Source organism: Sminthopsis crassicaudata, chromosome 4, assembly GCF_048593235.1.
Source record: "Sminthopsis crassicaudata isolate SCR6 chromosome 4, ASM4859323v1, whole genome shotgun sequence".
Lineage (NCBI taxonomy): Eukaryota > Metazoa > Chordata > Mammalia > Dasyuromorphia > Dasyuridae > Sminthopsis > Sminthopsis crassicaudata.
Window position 1 is genome coordinate 440,367,042 of NC_133620.1, and position 19,885 is coordinate 440,386,926.

Sequence of the window (19,885 nt, forward strand, 5' to 3'; positions counted from 1 at the left end):
CTTCCATTTTTCCTTTCCTTCCTTTTTGTTTTTTCCTTCCTTCCTTCCTTCATCCATCTTTCCATCCTTCTTTTTCCTCCTTCCTTCATTTCATCCTTCCATCCTTCCATTCTTCCTTCCTTCCTTCCTTCCTTCCTTCCTTCCTTCCTTCCTTCCTTCCTTCCTTCCTTCCTTCTTTCCTTCCTTCCTGCCTTCTTGTTTATCATAACAAAGTTAACCATTTATTTAATATGGAAATTTATTCTGCATAGAGCTTAAGTAGGGTCAGAGTAAACTAGAGTCTTGCCATTCTGTTAGACTTTATACCCCATTAGCAGGAATAAGTCTTCAAAATGAAAAGCTGGCAGATAGTGGACTTCCTTCCCTCAGTTATCACACTTCAGGGGAACTCTTCTAGGGCAGTCCTGCTCCCATCTGTGACCTCTCCTTAAAAATGCTTCCTTTAAAAAGTGAGTGTCTTCCCGTCTCTCTGCAACAGAATTTTTTCTAACAAAGTTGATTTGAGAGTGTCTCATGCCTCTTGTTCTAGCCAAGTTTTATGAAACATGTGCCAGATATCAATAATCACTTTGATGGCTCTGATGCCAAGGGAAATACTAAGTTTGTTGCCCAGAATGTAAGAGAGGAGGAATACGCAATTACAGTGGCCAAATACATGAGTAATTATGGTACATTGTGAGACCAGTGGGTATGATTCCTGTGTTTGTGTCCATTGATTGAATGGCCAACAAAGTCATATGAATAATTTACATTCCTTAACTGTTTCTACTAATCTCCTATTAGACAGAGTATTTCCTTTTTAGCTCATGCCTTTTTTGGCTCACCATCTATTTAGATGTGCTATTCATAGTAGTAACTAAAGTTGGGTTCCCTAATAGTGAGGATTCTCAGACTCCTCCACCTATGTGATCATTTGGTTAGAATATAGAAAATTGTTTCCCTTTTTGCCGCTTAAATTGGGGTGGTGTTTACTGTTCCTTTCTGGGTTCCATGCCTGACTAAACAGCAGGCTGTAGCATTCTAATAATGTCCAAATCTGTACAAGAACAAAAGGTAGAAACTATGGTGCATAAGGATTCCCTTCCGGGCTATAATATACATCACTAGTTTCTCTTGAGTCCTTCAAGTGGCCGTGTGGAATTCCTCATCTCTACCTCTCCAAAGCCCTGGCTTTCTCTAAGACTCAACGCATGTGCCATCACCTGAGGCAGGGGTTCTGAATTTGGTATCTACGGATAGATTTCAGAGAATCTGTGAAGTTAGATGAGGAAAATATTACATTTTCATTTTTCTCTATCTGAGAGTTAGCACTGAGCATAAAAATCATTGAGTTGGCAAAGAGGGCATCAGCTATTATTCTGAGAAGAGGTCTATAGATTTCACCAGATTGTCAAAGGGGTCCACCATAATGTTGCCTTTTCTTATGGGGGGAAGCCCTTCCTGATCTCCTAATTGCTACTACTCCCTGAATTGATCTGGGGGCAGTGGCATATTCCTAGCTCTGATCATACCTTTTTTATATTTCTTATCCAACCACAATTTGCTTATCTCTTTTTTTCCTTTTAGCATAGGGCCCAGGTACATGATAGGCACTTAATAAATATTTGTTGACCATTACATAGATCATAAGAAAATATTTGCAACAGCTCTGTGCTTCTCAATTTTCAATCTCCATTGGTATTTCTACATAGATGGATGAAGGAATAGATCTAGCCTTGTCTGGAAATAAAATAAGTGCTTCTCTATATAGAATGGTTTTAATGGTCAAGTCAATAGGATCTGGGTTAGAATCCCCCCCCCCCAGATGTTCAGTATCTGAGTGACCCTGAGCAAAATCATTTAACCTATGAGCTCCAGGCTATTCATCCTTAAAATGGGAATTATATTAGCACTAACCTCACAGGATTGCTATTTGCAAGCCTTAAAATGGGGTCTAACCATGAGTTATGACTATTATGAAACCCAAATGAGGCCCCAGCTTTCTGACTCCCAGTTTAGAAAGCTACTGACTCATTCTCCCAGAAGAAATTGCCTAGAAGGAAATAGTCCATTCTCCATATAGCACCTACTGCTTGGACTTCCGTAATGGGAAAGCCTTGACAATGAGATCTCAAAACAGCCTGTGGAGAAACAAAGAGAATTTGGTAACTAAAATTGTCCTTAGATTTTCCTGTAAAGGTAGATAGCACACCATGAGGTCAGTTTCTTTTGCCCATTATTTACTATTGAAGGAGAAATGATTGACTCATAAAGGAACCATAGGCTGTCATTCACCAGAACCCTGCTGCTTCTGATAATGGGCAGGAAGTTTCCTTCCTGAAGAGGGCTGAAACTTTCCAGGAAAATTAAGCATCTTTCTTTTTGGCAAACAACCCTTTGTGTCACAGGTGAAACAGATGGGTGTTAGACACCCCACCACCACCTACACACAAAGACTGAAGTGAAAAGTTCCTTCAAATTATTTTCTGGGAATCTTTTTGGGGGACAAATGATCCTGGGGCTCAGGGCTGTGTCTCCTCTACACACACACACACACACACACACACACACACACACACACACACACACACCACACCAACAACAACAATTCTGGAAGTCTACCACTCTTTTCTGATTGATTCCTGTAGAGAGCCCACCTTGGATCTTGGATATTGCTTCCATTGGCTCACTGGAGTATTTTGATTGTAATACAGTCACAAAGAGATTAGCATGCCCCTTCCCCATTCTCCAACCTTGCCATTGCTTTGGGCTTCTAATCAGTGATGTTATCTAGCCCAGTATGACTACTCAGGACTGTATAATTTAATTGCTGGCATACTGAGGGCTGGCAATCTAATCCCCAATTCTTTGAGATGGCCAATTTTAAGGACAAAAATGTCAATCTCCCCAATGCCAAGGTCAGGCTCTAGGCAGGGGCACAGAAACAGACACATTCATATTGCATAAAGACCCCCCACCCAGCCCAGCCTTGGCTGCCCCCACCTACTTCATAGGCATCCTGGGAATGTTAATCAGACCAAGCCACCATGCTCTTAACTGTCACCTGTCACCCTTTCCCCCTCCTATGTGCAGCAATGTGATCCCCAGAGCTAAAAAGAGAAGAAAAACCCCAAAGCAATACTTCTTCCTCCAGCCACCTAGATCTACCACTCTATTCACAGCTACTGCTTGGCTACAGCCAAGAACTGCCAACATGGAACCCATGGCCTTGTGTTTACTGCTGGTACTCAAGTTTTTAAACAGAATGGGAGAGGGTAGAGTCAGTATGCAGAGACCTCCTCTGCTCCAGGAAAAAGTAGGATGAGAATAGCAGATGGGGAGCGGCATCGATCTTTTTGCTTGCTTAATTTTTGTTTTGTTCTACAACATGCCCTCCAAATCTTCTACCAGTCTAACCTGACAAATTTTATCTGACATTAGCATTGCATACTCCGGTCCTCACTGGCTGTGTGAGTCTGGACAGCCTCAGTTGCAACGCCTGTGAAATAAAATGGTTAAGTTATGTAACCTTTAATTTCTCTTTCTGTTCTAACATTTTGTGCATCTGTGAGCCTCTAAGGAGAGTTATATAGAAAAAGAAAATTTTAGAACATCAGTGCTGGAAAGAACTTGAGAGGTCATTTTATCCAACAGCTTCCATTTTTTTTTTATTATAGCTTTTCATTTGCCAGATATATGCATGGTTAATTTTTCAGCACTGACAGTATCTTTTGTTCCAATTCCCCACACATACACTCCCTCCCCCAGGTGGCAGGTAGACCAATACATGTTAAATATGTTAAAGTATATGTTAAATATAATATATGTATACATGTCTATATAGCTTTCATTTTAAATATCAGAGGATCTAGAGCTAAAAAGACATTGGAAATCATCTAGTCCAAGTGTTCCCTGTACAAATAAAGAAATCAAGACTTTTCTCCTTGAGACAGGGAGATCTGGTGAATTCTCCAAAGTCCGACAGATAGTAGAATATAAAACTAAGATGCAAATTTAGGTCCTTGATTTTGAAGTCCAGTATTCTAATCCCTATGCCAGAGGTGCCAAACACATAGCCCACAGCATACCCAAGGGCTGCCCAAATAGAGTAAATGAATTGGGAAATATTTAACAAAATAAAAATGCAAAACAATCAACCCCAAAACAAAAAAAAAGTTAACATGTGGTTTCCTAAGACAACATGCAGCCTACAGGGACCCTACAGGTGCAATTCTGTGACCCCCTTTTCTGCATGGGTTTTGATAGTGCTCCACACCATAAATTATCCCTGTATGAGGGGACTAAAACTTATAACATTTAAATAACTTTCCCGCCATCATAAAGTCAACAAATGGCAAAGTATGGTGGTGAGGATCATGTCCAGAATATGCCAAAATGGAACCCAGAGAACACAATTGCATAATTTTTTCTATTCTCTGGCCCCCTATACTAACCTGCTTTGCTAGTAATTACTGAATTCAGAGAAGGGAAAAGTACATACAAATAAGCTCCAAACTAGCCCCACTGCTCCCAGGAAGTCTTTGGTATAACTTGTAGTGTGATTTACTGGGATCCTCAAATATATTAGGGATAATTTTGGAACCTAAGAGCTTTTACATTTGGGACCAGAGTCATTTTCATGAGTGAAAGGGAGAAGGGAAAGGGAAAGAGAAGGGAAGAGAAATGAAAGGGAAAGGAAAGGGAAGGAAAGGGAAAGAGAAAAAGAAAGGGAAGGAAGGGGAAGAGAAAGGAAGAGGAAGGGAAGGGGAAAGAAAGGGAAGGGGAAGAGAAAGGGAAAGGAAGGGGAGGGAGAGGAGGGGAAACAAAAGCATAACTGTTAAGATACTCTGGCAGTAAATTTCACTTAATCAGAAATCTCCCTAGCAGAACCATCACACAAATACAAAACAGCAAACTTGCTGTCCATGATAAAAATCTTGAAGATCAGAGAGATCCTGATGGTTCTTCAGAATAATCCAAGAGAAAATTAACTAGGTTCATCAAAGATTTAGTGCTCAGTATTTAGTTTTTATGATATTTGAATTCTCTAAAGTTTGTTAATGTGCCAATGGCATTCACTCATTCATCTCACAAATATTTACTGAATGCATATTATGTCCAAGGGTCCTATGCCCTGTGTTATGGAGGATACCAAGAAGAATAAAAATGATCCTCAAACTATTACAATCCCGGAAAGTGGATAAGTATAGGTACATAAATAACTTTAAACAAGAAAGGACGTGAAACAAGAATGAGAGAAATGCAACTTGTAAGAGGAATTCACACAAGTGAGATAGATATCACTCCCACTGAGGAACTCATATATGAGGGGCTTAAAAGAAGGGTAGAAATTTTATTGGTAGATTTGGAAAACAAGAAAGAACCTTTAAGACTAGAGCAAAGGCTGAGTAGGAAACTTCAGGGAATATTCAGAGAACAAGTTGGTTACACCACAAAATGTATAAATACAGAGCTTTCAATTAATCTGAATATCTAATTAATTAAAACAGCTAATCCATTTCACAAATAAAATAGATAGCAATGTATACTGGATCATAGAACTATAAAAATGGATGGGTCTTGAAAGTCATGAAGATCTAATCTCTGCTTGGAGTATGATTCCTGCCTATGATATTCCCAGCAAACATTCATCCAAGCTCTACTTGAAGATTTTTCAGTGATAGGAAACTCACGACTCACCAGAGCAAACTATTGCATTTTGCACAGATCTGATACGATTGTTTTCCTTTACATTGTAGAGAAATTGATCTCCCTGTAACTTCAACTCATTGGTCCTGGCTGAGATCAAATAAGTGTGATCCTTCTTTCATCAATTATTCCAAGAAAACTATTATGTCACCTTCCCCCTCCCCAAAACTTTTTTCCCCAAAATAAATACTAGTCATTTCTTATCAATGATTATCCTTTTTTGCCTAAGAATAGTTTTAGGGAAAGTGAAAGGGCTGGTATGACTGTCCCAAAGAACAGTGTTTCCTCTCAATCCACTAAACAATTGTCTCAGAATAGATTTCACCCTGGTGACATTACTTTTTTCCCTTTGATGAATCCAGGGGAAAATGACTTTGAACCCTACATTGACTCATTTTGGCTTAGCGACACATGAAGTAAGATAATTATTCTGCCTAGAGAGGTGGTGAGCATCCACCTGACTATGAAAGACTAGTCTAACAAAGGCTCTCTTTGTAGAGCACCAGGATCACAGATAGAAAAGAGGAGCTGTCAGCCTTCTAAATATCTAATTGAACGTTCATAGAGTCCCCAAATTTTGGGGCTAGAAAAGAAATCCAGGACTCTAGAGTCCTACCTACTATGTGCCTGAACAGGAAGACAGCCTCTACAGCATGTTCAATGAGTGGTAATCATTTATCTGTCAATGTGTAGGCTCCATGATTTAAAAAGACCAAAAGAGAAACCAAAGAAAACAGATGGCTGGCATAGATATAGCTATATATACACATATATGTATAATTTTGTTTTATATATGAATTTATTTATATAATAGATATTCATATATCTATATATCTAAGCAGCTAGGTGGTATAGCTTTTAATCAGAAAGACTCCCCTTCCTGAATTCAAATCCAACTTCAGACATTTATTAACTGTGTGACCCTGGAGAAGTCATTTAATCCTCTTTGCCTCAGTTTCCTTATCTGTCAAATGAGTGAAGAAGGAAATTGCCAACCATTCCAGTAGAAGTCATGGATGGTCAGATATGACTTTAAAAATGGACTAAATTATAACATATATATGTGTATTTATTTATCTATATCTATTTATATATCTATGTTCATATGTGTGTATACACACACACACACACACACACACACACATATCTTTGGCTGAATTAGCTGGATTTCATCAATTGTATTGGTAGAGAAGAAATAGACAAAGTTGGATCTCCTAAATCCCCTGCCCAGAGACAGGACATTAACTTCATGATATAAATGTTAGGTTTTCAGAGGATCAGGCCTCTCAGGAGTTCAGCTGTAGAGGCGCTAAATTCTAATGTACAAACTGAGATCCTTGCAACTGCTCTGCAAGGGCTCCTCCTGGAAGCATCTTCCTACTTTTGGATTTCAAACTCAGAAATGGATCTCAATTGCAGGAGTAGATGGGAAATAAATACCACTGAAGGACAGAACTATGTGCTTCATGTCTTTTTTGTTCTTTAATTCATAAACTCCCAGGACAGGGTCACACATAGAGAACTGCAAAGGATTAGGAGCCACTTAGTTCAACTTAATCATTTTACAGCTGAGGAAACTGAGACCTTGGGAAGTTACGTGGCGTGTCCGAAGTCACACAGATACAGATGAGATCCTCTGCTTCTGGACTTTTGCTCTTTCCACTGCGCTACACCATGCAATATACTCCATCCTTTGCCTAGGAATCCTAGCACATTTTGAGGGCAAAGCCTCGAGAATTGCAGAATTTTAAGAGCCTGAGAGCAGCTTAGAAATCATCTAGGTCCCAGCTTCTTAAACTCTGGATCAAGATTCCAAAAGGGGTCTCACAACTGAAGACGTGAGTCATGAAGTTATGATTTATCAACAGGAAATGTTTGATTTGTATACTTATTTTACATATCTGTTACCCAGGCTCAGATAATAATTCCTCAGGCGAAAAGGGTGGTGAGTTGAAAAAGTTTAAGAAACCCTGATATAGTTCAACCTCATCAGCTTACAGATCAGGAAACTGAGGCCGGGGAAGGTAAATGATTAATGCAAAGTCCTAGTGATTACAAGAGTTAGACTCACAAGCCACATCATACACTGGGAACCTCGAATTAAAAATCACAGAACTGGCTGGGCACTTAGAGGTGCCTTAGTCTCATTTTACAGATGAGGAAACTGAGTCCTGAGAGGAACTGATCGGCGCTCGGTGACACAAATACTCAGAAAACGTCCATTCTTTAAATTTTCTGGTGAAGTCCTAGGGGCGTCAGGAAACCTGGTGCCAGGCTCACTTTGTGATTGGGACCCAGCCAAGTTCGGGGCTATGTACCAATGGGAGGAAGTTCAGGGACAGGGCACGGCCTCCAGAGACCTCCCGCGTTAGTCGGCACACAATTGAAAAGGAAACTTTCAATGGGGGCTGCTTTGGGCTCCCTCCGCCCGTGTGCGGCCCGGCTCTTTCCCACCGGCTGGGAAACGGCCGGTGTGATTTCTCACCCGCCGCTGCGGCGCAGCAGGGACACGATCCACTGCAGGAAACGAAGCGGGGAATATTTTTAAACCATCCACCAAGCCTTGGGGGGAAACCAAAACACTTTCAGGGACACTGGGAAAAGCCTAGAGGAAGCATCGGGAAATAGACTCGACTCTTCAGTGGGTTTTGATTTTTTTTTTTTTTTTTTTTTTTTTTTTTTTTTTTTAAGGGAACTCTCCAACACAGCTAAAACTTCCCGGCCCTGAACCGTGTCTCAGATGCGTCTCGTTTGCCTCTCATCTATTAGAGATGGGCTTGGATTTCAAGTGTCTCCCACCGTAATTTCTAGAGCTCCTATAATGGTAAGGGTTAATGCCTCCCCTGTGCCCTCTAACCTTTCCTCTTTGTAATAACCCGAGTCATAATCAACTAGGAACAGCAATAGTGACAGAACGCTTTTTTTTTTTTTTTTTTTTTTTTTAAATGGATCGCAGGAACACTTAAAATCCTGGCCAGCTTGGGAAATGGTTTCTCTCACCACTGGCCCATGTCTTATAATTCTCTTCCTCCCCAAGTCAATTTTATTCTTACCTGATTTTTTTTCTTTTCAAGTTTTCGTTTTCTTCTCAAATTTTTTTCTTCCCTCTCAAAAGCTTTTCCGACTTCTAATTGGTCTTGGCTCTTGTTCTTCTCCGTTATTCTTCTTTGACCCTCTCTTTTAATCTGTCTCTCTCCCTCCTCCCACTTCTTCCTACTCCTCCTCCTCTCTCTCTCTCTCTCTCTCTCTCTCTCTCTCTCTCTCTCTCTCTCTCTCTCTCTCTCTCTCTCTCTCTCTCTCTCTCTCTCTCTCTCTCTCTCTCTCTCTCTCTCTCTCTCTCTCTCTCTCTCTCTCTCTCTCTCTCTCCTCTCTCTCTCCTCTCTCTCTCTCTTTCTCTCTCTCTCTCTCTCTCTCTCTCTCTCTCTCTCTCTCTCTCTCTCTCTCTCTCTCTCTCTCTCTCTCCTCTCTTTTCTCTCTCTCCTTCTCTCTTTCTTCTCACTCTTCTCTCGCTCTCCTCTCTCTCTCCTCTCTCCTCTTCTTCTATATCTGTCTCTTTCTCCCTCTCCCTCCTCTCCCTCCCTCCCCCTCTCTGTCTCCCTCTCTCTCCCTCCCTCCTTCTCTCTCTCCCTCTCTCCCTTCTCTCTCCCTCCCTCCTTCTCTCTCCCTTCTCTTCTCTTCTCTCTCAAATTTTTTTTCTCATTTAAAAAGTTATTGCCCCCACTCCACTTGCTTCTAGCTTGTCTTCCCCTGCAATCTCTTAGAGATAGAACCCGCCTTTGACAGCTGGGTTCCCTGAGCCCTTGGAGCCACTGCTCTGTGTGAGAGCTCAGTGTACGCCTCCCTTAGGACATGGGCAAGGCTTTCCTGGAGTCCTGGAGGCTGACCTCCTCTAGTTCCTTTTATCCAAGACCCCTCCCCCCATGTATACCTGAAGAATATTGGAAGCTCCCCAAAACCTCCCCTCCTGGCCTTGTTCCTGTCAAATTATGAAAATGACGCATTCTTTCAACATACAGTTGTTAGTGGGCACCTGCTATGTGAAAAACCGCCGGCTAGGTGCCCAGAGGGACACAGAAGAAGCTGTCTATGAAATAAGTCAGTCAATAAAACATTTCTTAAAAGGGTTTACCATGTGTCAGGCACTATATCAACAAATATATGCTAAAATCAGCCAGTCATTGAATGTTAATTTTCTAAGGGAAGGGTCAAGGATCTTTTTAATTAAAGTCTCCATGGACCAGGAAAGCTGGGGTCATTTGCCCCTAAAAATGGAAATGGATTTCAGTTGAGAGATCTTTCTCTCCTTCCTTTTTCTCCCACATATCTAGTTCCTTGATTGAATCAAGCACAAATTAATCTATAATTTGATGCATGTCATCAGTTGATTCTGCTGTAATTAACAAATTGAAATGAGGTAAATCAGACACTAAGAATCCATAGAATTTTAAAAATGTTAAGAGGGCAGCTAGTCCAGACTCATCCTGCTACAGCTGCAGGAGCTGAGGCACAAAGAGGGGTCCCACGGTGAGTGGCTACAAGTAGCCCTTAGGTCTCCTAATTCCCAATCCAGTACTCTTTCTATTATGCCAGGCATGTGCCTTATGTCCATGTGCTTGCCACTTCATGGACTTGGCAAGAATATTAGAGATTCTAGTGGCATTATTCACAGGTGGGTAAACTGAGGAGCTGAGAAAGAAGAGACGTGACTAAACAAGCAAAAATAAATGTGTCAATGAGAGCAAAATCCAGGGATCTTATTTCCCCAAACCCATCGGTTTCATTCTCAACTACTCAGAAAACTTTGCTCATTTTTTGGTTTTGCTTTCTCATTCTTCTGCAAGTGAATTTAATCCACACTGTCATTTGATACAATTTATAGTCCTGATTACATAGTTGCCTTTCCTTAGAAAAAAATAGGTATATAAAACATATATATACACATATGTATACATGCACACATACATGTATGTATACATATATAATGTGTAGTTGTGTGTGTATATACATGTATGTTAACTATAACTATTTCTGAGGCACTAGGTGGTACTGTAGAATAGAATTCAAATCAAGCTTCAGATACTCACTAGTCATATAACTCTGGGTAAATCACTTAACCACTATCTGCCTCAGTTTACTCATTTGTAAAATGTTTTCAATGATAGCTCTGACTTTTTAGAGTTGTGAAAATAAAATGAAATAATATATGTATGCAAAGGGCAGCTAGGTGGCATCATAGAGCACAGAGAGCCAGGTCTGGAGTCAGGAAGACATCTTTCTGAGTTCAAATCTGACCTCAGACATTTACTAGTTGTATGAATTTAGGCAAGTCACATCATCCTGCTTGTCTCAGTTTCCTCATTTGTCAAATGAGCTGGGGAAGGAAATGGCAAACCACTCCTATATCTTTGCCAAGAAAACCCCAAATGGGGTCATGAAGAATGGGGCATGACTGAAATGAATGAACAATAAATTTGTGTGGAAAGTGTTTTATAAATCTTAAGGCTATATAAATGCTAGCTATTCTTATTTTTCCATGTCCTGTAGAATCCCAGAATTGGGAGACCTCAATGCTATTCTAGTCTAACTCATACTTGAGGATAGAATTATTCCTAAGTACCTCACTATTAAGATCACTTACTTCTGGAATTGCTTCTGTTTATCAATAATCTGAGCTTTTGGATGGAAGTCTAACATCATCAAGGTGAACAATCCCTCCAACAGTACAGCTAGCAACTATTTCATGACTTTCTATCCTTTGCTATTGAAGTCATGCTTTCCTGTGAGTTCTCAATAGGTATCCAACCAACTTGTCAATGTCCTTCCTCAACTTCTCTTGACCTTGACCTTCAACATAATGGCTTCCTTAGCAATCCTACATGTTTCATTTTATGCATTAAAAATATTCTAAATAGGATCCATAGACTTCACCAGGGGGAATTACACATACCAAAAATATTAAGAACCCTGTTTAATATGTGCCAGGCACTGGGATATAGAGCTTAAAATAGCCTCTGTCCTTGAGGAGTATCCATTCTAATGGATGTATGACCCTGGCTAAATTATCTAATTTCACACTATATAATAGGATTAATAGCTGCACACGTACAAGATGGGAAAGATATGGCTTGATGGCATTTTGAGTGAAAAAGTTCTGGTGGATTGTGGACTTAATATCAGACAATAGCGTGGCATGGGTACCAAAATGCTAATGTGATATTTTTAAAATCAGATCTATGATTTCATTGATTTAGGAAGTTCATGGTGAGGAAACTCACCATGAGTTGTTGTATCAAATGAGATATTATCTGTAAAGTACTTAGCACAGAGTCTAGCATATACTGTTCAATAAATATTTGTTTTCTTCTCTTGTTCTCCCAGATAAATCACATACCAAAAAAACCTGTTACACAGAAGGTATTGATCTGCATTGGTAAAGGGAGTTTCCTCACCATGAACTTCCTAAATCATTGAAATCATAGATCTGATTTTAAAAATATCACATTAACATTTTGGTGGCCCATGCCACGCTGTTGTCTGATATTAAGTCCACAATCCCCCAGAACTTTTTCATTCAAAATGCCATCAAGCCATATCTTTCCCATCTTGTACATGTGCAGCTTTTTTTTAACTCATGGAAAACTTCTGGTTGTCCTTCCACATTGCCACCCTCAAAATGCCAAGTAAGCTCTAAGCACTGGAAGAAGCCTGGCAGTGTGACTTGGTGCCTTTTTTCAATGCAGGAATTTCAGGGCTATGGACCCTTTGAAATACCCCAATATCTCTAACAAAGAGGTAACCCCTGTGGTGGGAAGGCTTTGAAATGGAACTGTCTAAAATGCTGGGTGACCAAGCTGCCAATACATAAAAATGTAGATTTAGGTAGTAGCCAGTATCAATAGTGCCATTTGGGATACTAAAGTTTTCCACAGAAAACTTAGAAAACAAAAGATGTCATCCTGGTGGTACAATGGATACAATGCTTGAAGTCAATTTAAATTCAGTCTCAGACACTTACCAGCTGTGTGACCCCAGACAAATCATTTAATCCTGTTTGCCTCAATTCTGTCATCTGTAAAATGGCAAACCTCTCAGTATCTTTGTCATGAAGAGTCAGACCAGACTGAACAATTACAATAATATGCCCAAGGAGAGACTAAACTCAAGGACGAGTATAAATAACCTAATCTGGTAGATTGAGAAATGGAAGGACAGAGAAATGTAATGTAACTTGGTACACAGCTAGGAATAAAACTTAGTCATATTGTTTCCTGGTCCAGTTCTGTGGTCCCTAGATCATGCCAGCCCTTGGAAGCCAAGCAGCTATCCAGTTACCCCACTCTACTTAAGATGGCATCTTGTATAGGACCAAAGCAAGGTTGCTTTTGCTCAGCCATCAAAAGTCTGATTTATTCTTAGCCTATTTCCCTTTAAGGCTGAGATGAGGAGACTGACAACTGTAAGGCAAATTTCATTTGGAAATCTCAGGGCATACTCTACATCCAAATTCTAACTCTCAGAAAACGTCTATTTTCCCTTTGCTGAAAGAGGATCCAGATTCATTCTCTCCTTCACCACTTAGTCTTGATATTCAACATGGGTTGGGTTCTAAAAATAAGAACTTCAGTTCTGGATTTGCACACTTTTAAAAAGACTAAGAAGAGTTCTTACCTGTGGACTCCCTGTGGAACACTCTTCCTCCTAGCTATTCTAAGAAATTTCTGCCCTGGGACCCTTCTCTTCTGCCATTTTGGGAAAAATCCTAGATGTGTTTCACTTCACTTATGTCAGGACACTGTCTTGAACCTTTCCCCTTCTCCTTCTCCTCTTCCTCACCTACTTGGCAGGACCTTTCTGTCTCGGTCTTCACTGACACAGCCTTTCAGAAGCAAAGGTCATTTTTCCCAAAACAGTGATATATGCCTAGGTTCTCAATAGTACAAATAATCAATCCCTTGAAAGAGTCACATGTAATCAAGTCAGCACTATTCAAAATTTGAATTCAATTTCAAAATTTGCAAAATTAGAAGCAGATAGGTGGTACAGTGGATAGAGCATCAGCCCTGAACTCAGGAGGACATGAGTTCAAATCTTAACACTTACCTGTGTGATCCTGAGTGAGTCATTTAACCCCAATTGGCTCAGCAAAAAAAAAAAAAAAAAAAGCAAAATTATGCAAATTATGGCAAATGGCTCCAGCCAATGGAAAATACACAGAGTGTGGATTCAAATTATGCAACCTATTCAAGGGGAATTCCTTTTATTACCCTAACTGATCAGGCTGAATCAAAGTAGGACACTGGACTCTTACTTTAGCAATAAATCAATAATCAATAAATAAATCAATAAATCAAGAAGCTTTAGTCCAATGGAAATATGAAGTGTAAATTCAAATAATACAACCTATTCAGGGACTCAAGGGAATTCTTTTTTTTTTTTTTGTAATAATTGGGATCTACTTGAATCAGAATAGGACATTGGGACTGTTAGAATATCAACCAATAGATCAGACATTTGTTGATTGCCTACTGTGATCCCAATACTATTCTAAGATCTTTGGGGGACCAAATAAGTATTTGACATAGTCTCCTGTCTTCAAGGAACAGTATCACATACTTCTGTTTAGGGAGACAAAACCTGTGCTTTGGATAGACTCCCCTTTTTCTTTACCTTCAAATTTTTATCCCATTTCTACCTATTGAAATATTCCTTCAACTGTTTTGCATAACTTTGCAAGTGGTTTCTTAATTGTGGATTGGGATAAGGGAGAGAAACTAGAACTCAAAATTTTTGTCAAAATTTTGTCAAAATTTCAATAAAAAAAGAAGTTTTTTAATCTTCAAAACATATACAAGGATAATTTTTCACCATTGACCCTTGCAAAACTTGTGTTCCAATTCTGCCCCCTTCCTCCCATCCCTCCCTTAGATGGCAAGTAATTCAATATATAGAACTCAAAATTTTTAAAAATAAATGTAATTTTTTTTGGTTTTGACTGTAACTGGAAGAAAATATTAAATAAGTAAAATAAAACAAATATTCCTTCAAGAGCTAGCTTAGACTCTCCATCCAATTTTCTCTGATTACGGCAGGTAGAATTGGTCTCTTTCCAATAATATCTCAGCCACTCTATTTCATTTTTCTTTTTGACATAATCCATTTCTAATTGCATTAGAATAATTTTACCCATTTCATCCACTTTGTGGACTTTAAGCTGTATGCAAGTAGGAGCATTTTCTCTAAACCACACCTAGCACAACTACCTCTGAGCAGGTGCTACTTAAGTATCTCTTCCTTTAGGTTGGACTGCGGCAGGAGAGATTTAAATGAGGCACCAGAAAATTTCTGTCTGGGGAGCTTGTTAAGCAGTAGGATGGGTTAGCCTGGAAAGTAATACAATCTCCCTCAAACCCTTTAAAGAAATCTGTGCTATAATGTACTTCTCTGTCCACAATGTTTATGGCCTGGTCTTCCCTAGAAATAGGCGGATGATTGAGGAAACATTGTAAAGTCTTTTCTAGCCTAAGAATTTCTGGGTCTTTAATTTTCCTTCCCAAGACACTTGAGTCCAGATGTTAAAAGGGTGCTCTCCCCTTATGCTTTCTCCGCTTCGTACATACTGCAGGTAAGTAAGTCCTCCTGTGGTCTAATTGCAAGAGCAATAATCCCCACTGACTCACTGGGAAGGCATAATGGGTAATTGGAGCCATGATTAGCCAGCTGAGGTCATGCTTTTCAGTCAGTGCAGTTTGGCACCCCATTATAAGTAGAGATGCAGACACTACAGGCTTAAGCAGTCCCCTTTTAAATCTTTTCCCTTTCAGATACTGGCTAAAATGGATAAGTCTCTCTTTGCCAGAACACCTTGTTCCAAGAAATGGAAAATGGAAAAAAAAAAAAAAAAAAACAAAAAACAATCCTCTGGTATTCTGAACAATCCCATGACCCTTTCATTTTGTCTGGACGCTTAAGACAAAATTTCAGAGGTGTTCTTGGGAAGACTGAAGGCAGGAAGATTCTCCTGGGGCCTCCTGACTTAGAATCCTTTGGGGAGAAACTTGAGCTGTGTCCCTAGGAAGAAAATCTTAGCAAGCAAAATGGGTCTGGGATAATAGGAAGGATAATCACTCAAAGCCTGATTCTTTTCCCAATGGCATTGTGATAGACCAGTCTACTTATATCTGATTTGACTGAGCTAACAACCATCTTTAGCACAATCAGGCTCTTGAGACATAGGTCAGTAAAGCTCATATTATGACGTTCATTGAGACCTTTTCCAGAGGGACACACAGGATGACAGCTCAATCTCCATGCACACTGTAAGTCCTTAAGATATTTTTGATCTCCGCATTCAGGAATGGGAGATTTCTGTAAATAACTAGTTTCCTCCTTCCTTCTCACACAAATGATATAACCCTGATTATTTTTTAACTTTTTATTGAATTTTATTTATTTTTAAAATATGTATTTATTTATACTTATAATTTTTATATTTATAATAATAAATAATTACAATTATTTATTAATTTATTTTATTTAATAGCATTTTTTTTTCTAACTCAATATAAAGACAATTTTTAACATTCATTTTTTAAAATAAAATTTTGAGTTTCTTAAGATAGTGAACAATTTGCTATAGGTTGCAATCATGTATTTCCATATTAATCATGTTGTGAAAGAAGAAACAGAAAAAAAAAAGTTATGGTTTCCTGCTTACTTTTCAAAAACAGAAATAAGTTTCATTCACCTCTGAGGGGTTTTTTGGGAGTCATAGGGGAAGGAGTTGTTGTCACTGTTTAGTGGATTAATCACGTCTGACTGTGACCTCATTTGGGGTTTTCTTGGCAAAGACACTAGAATAATTTGCCATTTTCTTCTCCAATTCATTTTATAAATGATGAAATTGAGGCAAACGAGGTGAAGTTAAAAGGGCTGTTCATTGAATCAGTCATTTGTTGGCAGGATCACTTAAGGGGTTAGGACTTGTGGATAAATTTGCCACTATTGGATGACTTTGAGAAAATCATAGATTTAAGGCTAGGATCCTTCACCAGTTTGAACCTCAGTTTTCTTTTCTGCAAAATAGGTTTTATAATAATATCTCAGCTAGGTAACACTGTAGAACATTGGAATCAGGAAAATATTTTTATGAGTTCAAATCTGGCCTCTAAGATACTTTCTGTCTGAGCTATACAAGCTACTTATAACCCTACTTGCCTCAGTTTCTTCATCTGTAAAATGAGCTAGAGAACGATATGGCAATCCATTCCAGTATCTTTGCCAAGAAAATCCCAAATGGGATAACAATGATGAGTCATATTTAACTGAAATGACTGAATAAAAAGTGATATCTTAATGTATTGTTGTCAAGATAAAACCTTCATTAAGTTGTCCCGACCAATATCATTTCACAATAACATCATTAATATGATCAAATCAAGCCCTGCTAAAAAGTTGTGAAACCTAATCACTGATTGATAGTCTGCTTATAATATCATTCCTACATCTGCCTATATGGAGATAACATTTTTATCTCTTTTAGTCCCCAAAGCATCCAACTCTGAGCTCTTCCAGACCCCCAATTCATAAATCAGTATTCTCAGGAGCATACAGATTCTATAGATGTTGGTTTGACCCCAACTCAATCGAATACTGGGAACATGGTAGTTAACACTTCCAAGACCATGATGGAAGTGGACTATATAAAGAGTCCCTGTGAGCATCACATATACTATAGGAAAGGCTATATAGTAATAACTCTCAACAGTCAACTAGCAATTGTTTACTTCTTGTTATTTAATCATGTCTGACTCTTAATGACCCCAAGGACCAACTATTCATGGAGTTTTCTTGGCAAAGATACTGGAATGGTTTGCTATTTCCTTCTTCAGTTTTAGGCAGGAGTTAATTGACTTGCTCAGGGTCACACAGCTAGTAAAAGTCTGAGATCAAATTTGAATTTTGGTCTCTTTAATTTGACTCTAGACTCAGGGCTCTATTCACTGTACCATTTAACTACTCCTTAAATATTAATTTGGCACCTACTATATTCCAGGAACTTCTCTAGGCACTGGGGATACAAGTACAATGAAACAATTGCTATTCCAATTTGCAGTGAACTTATATCTTAATGGGTCAGCTCAAGACAGCCAAGGAGAGACATTCAAGACAAAAAACAAACAAACAAACAAAAAAAAAAAACTATCCACTATTGAGGTTTGTCTCTCTTGGAATAGGCATAAAAGGGGACAAGAGGAGCTAACTTTCACCTTGTTTGATAGAGGGCAGAGATAAGAAAGTGGTATCTCCCATCCTGAACTGAATCCAAGCACATGGCAATCTGAATTCCAAATAAGATACAAGCTAATATTGACATACTCCTTAGACTAAGACCAGTGAGATCAGGATGGACCGCCAGCCTTTCTCTTTGCTTTGTCTTCTGAGCCTGAGGAGAGGTTCCCAAGCTTTGGAAGAGAGTAGCTCCTCCCAGTCCCCAGGCCAGATCTGTCATGTCCCACCATCTGCCATCTTTCATATCTTTAAGACACTGTAGAACTTAGAATACAAATGGGATCTTACCCATATCACATTGTTCACTCTGCTTTGACTGGGGCTCAGCCCTTCCCCTGGCTCCCAGCTCCTTAATGTGTATTGGAGGAATTTGGAGGCTATCAGAAAGGAAATCAAATTGTTTTCAGAAAACAATAGCAAAGTAACTACAAGTCATTAGCTTCCTCCCTGGGGCCCCAAATCAAGCTTGTCAGAGTAACTGAAAAGATTGGCAGTCTTGTTTACTTACAGTGTTCTGGATAAGACCCATAAATTAATTCCTGTGTGTGACTTTCTGGAATGAGAGGAGGTGAGTCATGAAAGTCAGAAATAGAAAAAACCTATTAATGTAGTAAAGATTTAATGATAAATAGATCAATAGACAGATAAGACAGATACATAGACAGATAGACAGGATATATTGACAAGACAGATAGACTAAATAAATGGAGGGATGATAGATAGGTTGATAGATAGGATAGACAAAATAGAAAGATATACAGATAGACAGGAGAGATAGCGTAGATAGAAAGATAGACAGGATAGATAAGATAGACAGGTAGCTATAGACATAGATATAGACATATATATGTACATCTTGTATATGTACACATATACAAGGGCACATATATACCCAAACAAATACATATTATATACTCCTAGAACTCCTAAGCACAGTTTTTAATCAAGAGCTGAGCCAAGGAAGGATCAGCTCCCCAGAAGACCTCAAGTTTTCACCCCTCCCCAGCCCAACTTTCCCTTCCCTCACCAACCATTTATTCCACTTACAGGTGGGGTATTCCTTTTACTTTGCTACATACACATGGTCATGCACCATGTGGAATACTCACTAACTCTTTAACTCCTTTACATGTGAGAACTTAATCCTTGGAAATTAATTTTTGAAAGGTTATTTTTCCTTTTGCTTTTTCTTCTGTCATTGGAATTTATGTTTTTATTATTTTTGAAAGGTTATTTTAATCCTCTCTTGCAATATGATTATTAGTGATGGCTTTGGGTTTTTGTGGATGCTGGCAGGAAGAAATTTTATTTTATTCATTTACTTTTTTCTTTTAGGTTTTGTTTTTGTTTATTCACTGTTTTCTTTTTCATCATGGCATTTTAAAGTCTTAATTTGTGTCTTGTTTGGTTTGTTTGGTTTGTATCTGTTGGGACTTTTGCCTCTTCACTTTAGAAATTTTATTTTGTTTTGACTTTTCTGTATTTAGAGCAGACTATTGCTCCCTTTTTTTTGCCTGCATTTTCCATTTTTGTATATTTTCTCATTAACCACTGTAAATTTTGTAATTTTGATTCCAAGAAAAGTTCTCTTCTATTTCCAATTTTACTTCCATTTTATTGGACTGAATATTGGAATTTCTAGTAGTGAAATAGATTAAAAGACTAAAGTTATTATAAAAATATTGGAAAAGAATGTGAAAGACTTAGAGGATTGCAGAATAATATGTGATGACCATATAAACCAGATAAGGTTACCCAGGGAAGTACATTATGAATTTCCTGTGAAATTTATAGTCAACTTATATTTTAGGACTGATGATAAATATTTGCAAAAAAGGCCACAATAAAAATAATTTTAGCTTATGCATCAGTGCTGTTTTCTAAGGATGAAAAGATAAGTAAATTCTAT

The 19,885-nt window shown here is 38.7% G+C and overlaps 1 protein-coding gene across 3 annotated transcripts in view; it reads right to left on the reverse strand.

The window, feature by feature from the left end:
• Positions 1-19,885, reverse strand: part of GJA5 (gap junction protein alpha 5) — a 67,924-nt gene that overhangs the window by 25,595 nt on the left and 22,444 nt on the right. The window contains exon 1 of one of the 3 annotated variants that reach the window (XM_074263273.1): positions 8,742-9,029. The exons of 1 other annotated variant lie outside the window; for it this stretch is intronic. The gene's annotated coding sequence lies outside the window, so the exon portion shown is untranslated. Of the gene's footprint in view, positions 1-8,741; positions 9,030-19,885 lie in introns of those variants that run through there. One more of the 3 variants, XM_074263274.1, reaches the window with a different exon arrangement.